This window comes from Macrobrachium nipponense, chromosome 5 (genome assembly GCF_015104395.2).
Source record: "Macrobrachium nipponense isolate FS-2020 chromosome 5, ASM1510439v2, whole genome shotgun sequence".
Classification (NCBI taxonomy): Eukaryota; Metazoa; Arthropoda; class Malacostraca; order Decapoda; family Palaemonidae; genus Macrobrachium; species Macrobrachium nipponense.
In genome coordinates, this window is record NC_061107.1 from 79,414,779 (window position 1) to 79,425,429 (window position 10,651).

The 10,651-nt window shown below is 34.8% G+C and overlaps 1 protein-coding gene across 5 annotated transcripts in view; it reads right to left on the reverse strand.

Moving 5' to 3' along the window:
- LOC135215449 (metastasis-associated protein MTA1-like) overlaps positions 1-10,378 on the reverse strand; it is a 234,983-nt gene extending 224,605 nt beyond the window's left edge. For all 5 annotated transcript variants that reach the window (XM_064250125.1, XM_064250124.1, XM_064250123.1 and 2 more), the window contains exon 1: positions 10,268-10,378. The gene's annotated coding sequence lies outside the window, so the exon portion shown is untranslated. The remainder of the gene's footprint in view (positions 1-10,267) is intronic.
- Between the last annotated feature and the right edge of the window lie 273 nt (positions 10,379-10,651).

The window sequence follows — 10,651 nt, forward strand, 5'->3', positions numbered from 1 at the left end:
CCCGCTACGGGGATATCATTATTAATAAACTCTAAATCTAAATTCTTACTCTTGTAGGTTCTAGAAACCTCATTGCTAGCTCTAGATGAAGGCGATGTCGAAATATTGTGCAAAGACTTACGCCTACCGAAACGATCTTTCGGCGAACGCTTTAAGCGTGACTGCGCGTGAGAGCGTGAAAAGGGAGAGGTAGGAGTCGGAGGGCACAGAACCCCATCGCCCCAAGAACGGACCGGGTTCCCTGGCAGCGGACTTTTCCAACTGTCGCAGGGCAGTCCTAGGCTCGGGCTACATACGGGCGAGGGCACTGACACCTTACCTGTACAAGAGGAACGCGAAAAAGAATGTTCACTATGGAGGGACTCGGAACAGTTTGTTATCATAAATTCAGTTAAACTTTTAACAGAATCTAAAATAAGACTTACATCCTCTTCAAGTTTCTCGATACGCTTTTCCTGAACCGAAAGGGGAGCAGAAGTCGGAGCTACAGAGGAAACGCTAAAACTATCATTATCAGAATTAGGCCTAGTATAAGAAAAAACCGTAGTTTGAGAGGAAAAGGGGTAATAGCAGACGAAGGCTCAACAGAAATGGGAGAAAAGGTAGTTTTATGCCCTGACCTAATTAACTGCTTCCGCAGCCTATCTGCTTCCCTTCTTTTCCTATTTCTAATACTTTTGAGCATAATATCCTTAGGCCAATCCTTGCATTCCTAACACCTAATCTCTAGATCACACTCTGTACCCCTGCAGCTGGTACAAACATTATGTTGAACTATCTCAAATTTAGGCATTCTTGTTACACAATAATCATTCCTACATAACCTAATATTGGTTGACTTGCTTCTGGTGGAAGACATCCTAGGATGATTAAATTTACAGTACCATGATTGAAGAAAAACAGCCAAGATTCACCAAATACCAACATACGCCTATACCTAATGGCGGCAAGGAGAATTCTGACTAGAGCTAAAACATTCGAACACACCTGGTGGAGAACAGGTGAAACTAGACAGTCTTCCGGGTCAGCCAAGCGATCGTTTTTTTTTTTTTTTTTTTTTTTTTTTTTTTTCTTTTGTTTTAAATGCCGACTCGCCTATCGGCGTGGAGATATGAGCTAACTTTAACAGTAGGCAAGATTCATCTCAAATAATGAGGCATTTGTTCCTTAAATGACTTAATCTGTTTCTGCAAATTGTCACCTGCAGAATCTACCATAATTATCATACTGCTATGATTATTGTTACTACAGTGGTACCTACGAGTGAATTAATGTACGAATTTTCCGAGGTACGAGTCGTAACTGTCGATTTTTTGCTTTGTTACTCATGCAAAAAATTGATGTATGAGCTCGAGATGAAGCTGCTACATAGATTGCGTAGTGACAAAAATTTAGATAAGCAAAGAAAAATAAGTAAATGTGCATATTTTTCAAGAATCTTTTAAAAAGTTATACATTACGTACTTCGCTGTATCCAATAATATAGAATGTATTCTCATATTATTGTATTATATAAAATACTAACATAGCGGTCAATGTTTTAGTCTGGAAATCAGCTGATGGTGAATACAAGTTTATTTCGCATTACGTACTTAACTAAATTCCGAGTGAATTTTCTTGTTTCTAGTTAGAATGAACAAATATCGTGATACTTGACTTTTGTAAGACTAGGTCATTTTTTGTTATACGATGTATTCTCGAGTAAAAATATGTCACATACATCTCGTTGTGATTGGGAACCACATTATTTTTTTTTACATTGTGTGGTGGCATGTTTATCAAGTAAAAAATTACACGACTCCCTTCATTATTTTCACTTTATTTCATCTTAATATGAGCTTTACGTTATTCATCTTTTATAAGCGTGAAAATAACAGTAAAATGCGTTCCTTCAAGCCCAATGTGTAGTTTTGATTAACATCATTTTCTCTCAATTTTATCTATGGTTGTGTCTGATGGTATAAGTCTACAGGAGTTTCATCCTTCTTACCAACGCAAGATAATAGTCATTAGCAGCTTGAACAGTTTTCTCAGCTTAAGCTACAACTTTGTTTAAATTTAACAGTATATTTGCTTGTTGACATATGATCTATAGCAAATAAAGTTGTTACATAAAAATATCTCAGTCCTATTCTACATAACGTCATTAATAACATAAGTACAGTAATTGTTTACTATCGTATAATGGTTGAAACAAGCCAAACGGATGTTGTTGTTATCCAATTCAGTGGTACTTTGCAAAAAAAGTTGTTTCTTGTTTGGTAGTTCATGGCTGTACACATTTACGCAACGAGTGTAACGTTAAAACAATGTTTCATCATTCGCTTTTGCTGCTTTTGAACTTATTTAACTAGATGGGAAAAAATTAGGTTATTGTAATTTGGTCTCTCTCTCCCCCTGATTGTATGTTGCTGCCTGCACCCACTGCAAGCAAAATTTTAAAATACTATTTTCAAGATATCATCATATCAGTATTAAATGCTAACCTCATTGTAAAATTGGATTATCGTAAGACGAGTTATCACAACTTGAACACTACCTGTACTCTGTATAAAACCTTATTATATCTTTACATATTCTTTCTATTATGTTTTTACATACAAAATTTATTTAGAAATGTATTTTCCTTATTCAGTAACATAAAACAAAAATATGGGGTGGCATTTTGAGGGTTGGAACAGATTAAGGGCATTTTCAAGTATTTTCAATGGGGAAAATTGATTTGATGTGCGAGGAAATTGAGCTATGAGCTCGACCAAGGACCGAATTAAACTCGTAGGTCAAGGCACCACTGTACTTGTATTTTCCTATTTTCATCATTACTGTGATTATTATCAGTATTATAGTTTTGCTACATTCAATTTTCATACTTAGCCTTCTGGGCCTGACTACTGTAACCACCTAAGGTCCCTAGCTGGAATTTAATTAGTACATATATACAATCTACTCGCTGTTATAATCTGTTTTTTTATTCTATTTTTTTAATTATTCTCATTATTACTGTTATTACCATTATTTTATTACTATCTTTTATATTACTTCAAGTGTGGATATTGCCAATTGATAAATTTTTTTATGTCATCTTACATATCTAGATTGTGTATGTTATTGTCTATTCTTTGTAATTCCATTTACATGGCCTTGAGCTGAAAATAAAATTTATTATTATTTTCATTTTTATTAAACTTCCATTTGCCTTGATCTAAGAATATTCAAGTCATATTTAGCAACAAGCCATACTGCACACCTGCCTAGGCACCATCAAAATCAAGAACACATGTGACCACTAATATTACTGATTTCATGCCTTACAACACACACAAATGTTCGTACCACAAGTGTTCCATTAACAACACTTTGAAAGTATTTGGTACAAACACCACTGAAAGCTCCATGATGTCCTGTGCTCAACAACAACAAAAAAACTCTAAAAAATTATAAGTTATTCTCTTCTTACACTGGCCTTTTGGCCAACAGCAATTCTGAAAAAAAAAATATCATGGTCCACACCCTGCGGTTCACACCAGGCCTTATTTTCACCTGCACATTATTATTTATTATATAATATACTTACAGGTCACTACTGGGAGCTACAACCTATGCTGGCCTACTAAAGCTGGCCGAATAGGTACATCAATAAAATTAAAACAATTTCACCCAACACTTGCCAACAATATTTTGTGAAATTAAAGGTAATTCCTATTAACGCAATTCAGTATCTTCCTTATACTGATAGTAGTGTATTAAAAAAAATCAATATCTCTATAGCTATCAGTCAGAAACTTGCATTAATGAACTAAAATTACTTCCCCGGCTTTTTATTATTTACCTATGAGTCGATGTGGCTTTCCTTTTTTCCAAATGCAGGATTCTATTAAGGGAACTATTGCTTACTCCTCCAAAACTTGGTCACAAAGATGCACCCTAAATAACAAATAGAAGACGACAATACTTCACCTGACTAAAAAGCACTGACCAAACCACATTTCAACATCTCATCCAGTTCCAGTTTCATAATAATAGAATAACATGAAATATCTATCTGTATCCAACAAAATTTTTTGACAAAACAATACAAAAGACTGATAACACCTACAAATGCAGGATCTAAAATAAAAATTTGCAGCATAAAATACTTGTAAAACTAGCCTAGTACTGTGCTCGGTAATCATCCATTCTAAAACACTAGCCTAGTACTGTGCTCTGTAATCATCCATTCTAAAACACAAGAAATACAATGCAATCATTGATTACAACAATTTATACCAATGACAATCTAAGGATTTCAAAGGAAATGCTGTTAAAGGATGTCTCAAAAGACAATTATAGCATATCTAACAATGTAGATCTGGCCATAAAAAACAAATGCTTAATATATAAATGATCTTTAGCACTACAATTTCCATGGGGAAACTTTGGCCTTGTCAAAATTTTAGAATCCTACAAAAAAAAAAAAAAAAAAAAAAAATTCATTACTGGTGAAGCCTCTAAAGATTCATACTTTTTCATAAAACAAAAATGAACAGGATACCAAGTGCCTCAGCCTAAGAGGAAGCATGTCTACCAAACAATAACTATATGGGCCATTGTTTTCATATTCAAATTATACATAAAAGGCACAGGGAATATCATGGATGTAACTCTTCTATTACAAAGGATGTACTAAGTTTTTCACACTATATTATTTCTTCATCGATAACTTGTAACTTCCTATTTCCGTTTCCACCATTCATTATTCTTCTTACTGTGGAATTGCATACATTTTGTGACCACAGCACCCAATGAACCTGCACCTTGTTAGTATCTGGCAGTGTTCTCCATCCTGTCTACTGAAACTGACCTTCTCTTTTTCCTCAGTTTTCTGTGAAACTACAGTCACCATTGTCAGTTCTCCAGACAGCCTCTCTACCAGTAGTACTTCTCCCCTATCTAAATTGATATTCATGTTTCTTCTTGCTTTGTCTAAATTGTGTTAGCACTGGGTTGTTATCTTCAACAGATTCTCCTTATGGGTTATATCTTTTGCAAGAATTATCCTATAAGTTACCAGTTAATCAGTTTAACAAATTTTTTGTGGATTCATATTTTTACCATTAATTTCAGTGCTGTAATGTATCCTGCCTCCCAATACTTGTTTATTCCTGTCACTTCCCATGAATGGTATTCACATATTTTTGGTACCTCTTGTTCAATTCCACTAGCTATTCATCATCAATTGATATAGCAGGTTCTAAATTTGGTGAAACCTGTGTTCCTAATCCAATGCTTTCCTTAGGGGTAGTGCTTTAGAAAGTGTAATATGCTGGCCCTGCATTAGTGCCTACTGCAAAACTGTTCACCCTTAGCATGTCGAAATATTTGGCAATGCTTGCAACTTCATGTCATCTTCCAAAAGTAATCTGCAATTTTTGTCATGTCAAATTTGTTCCCAGAAGCTGAAGCACAAGACATCCCAGGAGTGGCCTCATACCCAGTGGTATCGCCTTTGCACAGAAGCAGACAAATAAGCAGCAATTGTAGAGGGCTGATGTCTTCAAATTCTCCAAAACAACAGCCTTCTCTGGCCACTTCTGTGAAGCAAAACATCATCCAGTAATTCATCATTCCTGAAGAAGCCTTCTACACAACTGAAGGTTGATAAGGATTTGCCGACAGCTAGGTGCAGAAAGGGAAAGCTTTCTTCCTGTGACCAAACTGCTGCAACTTTCCTTCTCCTACTTCCATGGCCACTGCTTCAACCTGCGCCCTCTCTCTTTTTGGCTTACACCACATTGCTCCCACAAACCACCCACCCCCTCCTCCTATGAGGCCTTTTGATGAGGAAGTATGCATTCAGTTAGGAGAGCCACCTATGGTGCCCTCTAAACCTCCTAGCATTTACTAGGGTTGTACATTTCTATCCTTTACCAAGTGGTCGTTTGTCTTCTTCCACAGCACTACCTTCATTATAAAATTATGCTTTCTCGAATTGCTGGTCAAGGAGTTTAGGACAAACCAACTTCCATGGCTACAAAGACAACAATCTTCAATATAAAAAAAATCTGGCTTTGTTTCAAGTTTCACATTCCAAGATCTAGCAAAGATAGGTATAGGTTTTGGCTTCTTCCCTGGACTAAGCACTCTCCGGTAAAGGCCTGTCTTCAGAGACCTTGAGCAAATTGGAAAGTCTTGGGTGGTTGACATACTTTCTCAGGGGTACCACCTCTCCTATCTGTAGACAGGTCCCCTCTTTCTATGTTCCTATGACTTTGCACTGCAACCTAAAACTCCAAAAGGTTTCAGTCCTTACTGAACAAGTGAGGTCCAAGATGAAATGTAAGCAATCAAAAAGCTTCTCCAAGGTTCATCTTGCCACTAGTCACCTCCTCCTCATCCAATAGGTGACTAAGGTTGGAGGCCAGTCATAAATTTCCGCCAACTCAGCAAGTTTGTTTGCAAAACATAATTAAAATAGACAGGTCACTGAGGAAGTCCATAAAGAGATATGTCCTGTCCTCCCAGCATCATGAAAATAACTCCGAGTTTATCTTATGTTTTGGCCATTTCGACAATCCTTTTATATGAAACTGCTTATTAAAAATACAAAAAATAAATAAATAAATAAAAGCACTTGTAACCTGAGCTTTGAGTCCTCAAATCTATGTAGTCTATTAGGTTTCTTATCAGATCATGGTTCAACCTTTTCATGACTGTCTCAATCAGCAAAATCCACCACTGTATAACCAGACATACCAGACATCAAATGCAGGCAAATGCACATCCTGAATATATCTTACAAAAACCAGTGTCAATGAAAACAAATTACTACACTTTTTCATGTATCATGATATCGACCCTAAATTTGGAAGAGGTGCAAAAGGAACAGTTTTGCTGTTATGAATTATGAGTATAATTGGTTACATTTCCATGAGTTTATGACAGCAGTGGCACTGTTTAATTTTAATAATAATGCTTAAGTTTGGGTAAATACAGGGTTGTCGATGCAAATATGAAACTCTGAAACTCACTTAACTATCTACAAATCCATCTCAGCCCCACTTGTTCTACTATACCCTACTGAATGCAAATCCAAAAAGATGTGAAGAAACATCGATTTGAGATACATTAAGAGCACCTGATATTACACAAGACTAAAAAATTGAACCAGTATAAATCTTGGACAAGAAATATCTCCCTCTCAAATTCAAATTTTTTACATAAAAAAAACTCAATGATCAAAGGTTTGCAGGTTATGCTGCACAATGTATTACTGTTTTACACTATTATTAAGTAATAACTGTTAACATTATATTTCAACCATAATTATTAGGTAACTTAAACAGAGCACAGCTGAAATAACGAACACTTTAGAGGACTGACTGAAAGAATTTGTTTTCCATAACATTTACCTTCCATTCAATAAAAATTATTTGTTTCCAAGCTTAGCAGAGCTGCAGCTGAAATTTGGATATTCATAGATGTTATAACAGTTAATTCTGACCTTTTGAGGTTATTCAGCACTGAAAAGGGAATTGAGTGAAAAGAAGGTTTTAACCCTTAAACGCCGAAGCGTTAAAAAAAAAAATGTCTCCCGTGTGCCGGAAGTGTTTCAGAGTGAGCGCGGAAGCGGAAAAAATATTTTTTTCAAAAAATCACAGCGCGCTTAGTTTTCAAGATTAAGAGTTTCATTTTTGGCTCCTTTTTTTGTCATTGGCTGAAGTTTTGTATGCAACCATCAGAAATGAAAGAAATTATCATTATCATATATAAATAATGCGATATATGATAGCGCAAAAACGAAATTTCATATATAATTGTATTCAAATCGCGCTGTGCGCAAAACGGTTAAAGGTAACGAGTTACTTCTTTTTTTCGTTGTAATGTACACTAAATTGCGATCATTTTGGTATATAACACATTGTAAAACGATAAAAGCAACACAGAGAAAATATTATCACAAAATAATGCATGAATTCGTAACGCACGGACGTAAACAAATATTTTTTCAAAAATTCACCATAAATCTAAATATTGTCCTAGAGACTTCCAATTTCTTTCAAAATGAAGACAAATGATTGAATATTACTATACTGTAAGAATATTAGCTTACAAATGCAGTTTTCGACCATATCTGACTAGGTAAAGTTGACCGAATGTCGAATTTTTTATATATATATTTTTTATATGCAATTATTTCGGAAATAAGAAAAGCTACAACCTTCAAATATTTTTCGTTTTATTTTACATGAAATTGCGCACATTTTCATATATAAAACTCTATGAAATGCCTAATATGAAACGGAGCAAATATTCCGAGAATGGAATGTACGCATTTCAGAGATTTGTGGCGGAGAATCCGCACGCGGAGGGAAGGAAAGATTTTTTTTAAAATTCACCATAAATCTAAATATTGTGCTAGAGACTTCGAATTTGTTTCAAGATGAAGATAAATGACTGAATATTACTAGACTGTAAGAGTTTAAGCTTACAATTGCGTTTTTCGACCATTTATTTCGGTAGAGTCAAAGTTGACCGAACGTGGTTTTTTTTCTATTTATCATGATTTATATGCAAATATTTTAAAAATGAGAAAAGCTACAACCTTCAATTATTTTTTGTTGTATTCTACATGAAATTGCGCACATTTTCATATATAAAACTTTATGTAACGGCTAATTTAAAATGGTGCAAACATTACCACAATCGCACGTATGATTTTTTCGGAAGAGTTACCACGCGGACGTAAAGAAAATTTTATTTTTTTCATAAATTCACCATAAATCGAAATATTGTGCTAGAGACTTCCAATCTGTTGTAAACTGAAGGTAAATGCTTGAATATTACTAGAATATAAGCGGTTTAGCTTACAATTGCGTTTTTCGACCATTTCGGTAGAGTCAAAGTTGACCGAAGGTTGAAAACTTGTCACTTATCATTTTTAATATGAAAATATTTCAAAATTGATAAAAGCTACAACCATGGGTTGTTTTTAGTTGTATTGTGCATGAAATTGGCGCACATTTTCATATATAAAAATGTTTATGTAACGGCTAATTTAAAATGGTGAAAACAAATTTTTACCACAATCGCATGTATGATTTTTTTCGGAAGAGTTACCGCGCGGACGTAAGGAAAAAGTTTTTTCATAAATTCACCATAAATCGAAATATTGTGCTAGAGACTTCCAATTAGTTGCAAAATTAAGTTAAATGATTGAATATTACTAAAATATTAGAGTTTTAGCTTACAATTGCGTTTTTCGACCATTTCGATAGAGTCAAAGTTGAACGAAGGTTGAAATTTTGGCACTTATCGTTATTTATATGAAAATATCTCAAAACTGATAAAAGCTACAATCATGAGTATTTTTTTGTTGTATTCTTCATAAAAATGCGCACATTTTCATATATAATACTCCATGTAATGGCTAATTTAAAATGGTACAAAAATTATGTCAAAGTGACGAAATAATTTCAGAGATGTATCACAGATACTTTTTAGTGCGGCAAGAAAGAAATTCGCGCTTGCGCGCCTGGGTAACGATTGTAAACAAAACAACACCTTGATCCGTGAACTCCCAGCATCCCCCAAGGAGCGTGATTCAAGAGTTTTTGGCTGGTAGGCCTAAAAGTATTTTTCCGCGAATTTTTAAAAAAACTTGTATGTCGACGTAAAATACGTCCAGTCGGCACCCGAGACACAAAAAATGTCGACGTAAAATACGTCCAGTCGGCGTTTAAGGGTTAAGGTGTAAAAGAAAGAAAAATTTGTAATTCCATGACAAAACCATTGTTAGAAGAGATTAGAAGGTGGAAGAGGAAAGAGAATAGTATGAATGGAGGTACATTAAAAGGAATGAAAGGGGTTGGAGCTAGGGGCCAAAGAGTCGCTGCAAAGAACGCGAGTAGTGGCCCCAGTGCAACATGTGAGGTGCACCTCATGCGGGAGTCCTCCATTAGGTCACGAGCTATTCATCAAACCTCATTTGGTGAAAAGTGTGATCAACATGAAGGAAAGATAAAACTGCCCCAAGAAATGATGGGATTTGGGACACTTTGTACATACGAACTAAAAAGAATGGCTTTAAAAGATGTCGTCATAATGGTTGCAGAATTAGCTATTTTATCAGAATGTCCTTTTCCTTTATGGCCCACTTCAACACCCTACTGGAAACACTCAAATTCCTGTTACCAAACTGAATTCATACTAGATCTGCAAAATATAAATCATAAGGCAACACAACAGGTGAATGATAATATTCAACCAACATTCAGTAAAGGAGCCTTACCTTATTAAGTTCTTCTATTCTCCTAATTTGATATGGTGAGGTTGAGGATGTTTCAAAATATACATAATCTGCAAAAAAGAAAAGACTAACATCAAAAAAACTTTAGTAATTAACAGCAATGAGTAAAAAGTAATTCATGAGGGCAATGAAATGTGCTTTCTAAAAATTTTAAATTTTTATTAAAACCATATACGATATATTGTTATACTATACGAGAACCCCGTATTCGCTGACCCAATATATTCACAAATTTTTCTCTGGAACATATAACCCCTTATTTGCAGAAAATTCACCTATTCGCAGTATTTTTCTATGAAAATATCCACAAATTCCTGTTTTGTTTTTTTTTTCCAATTTCATTATAAAATGCACTTTTTGTAATAA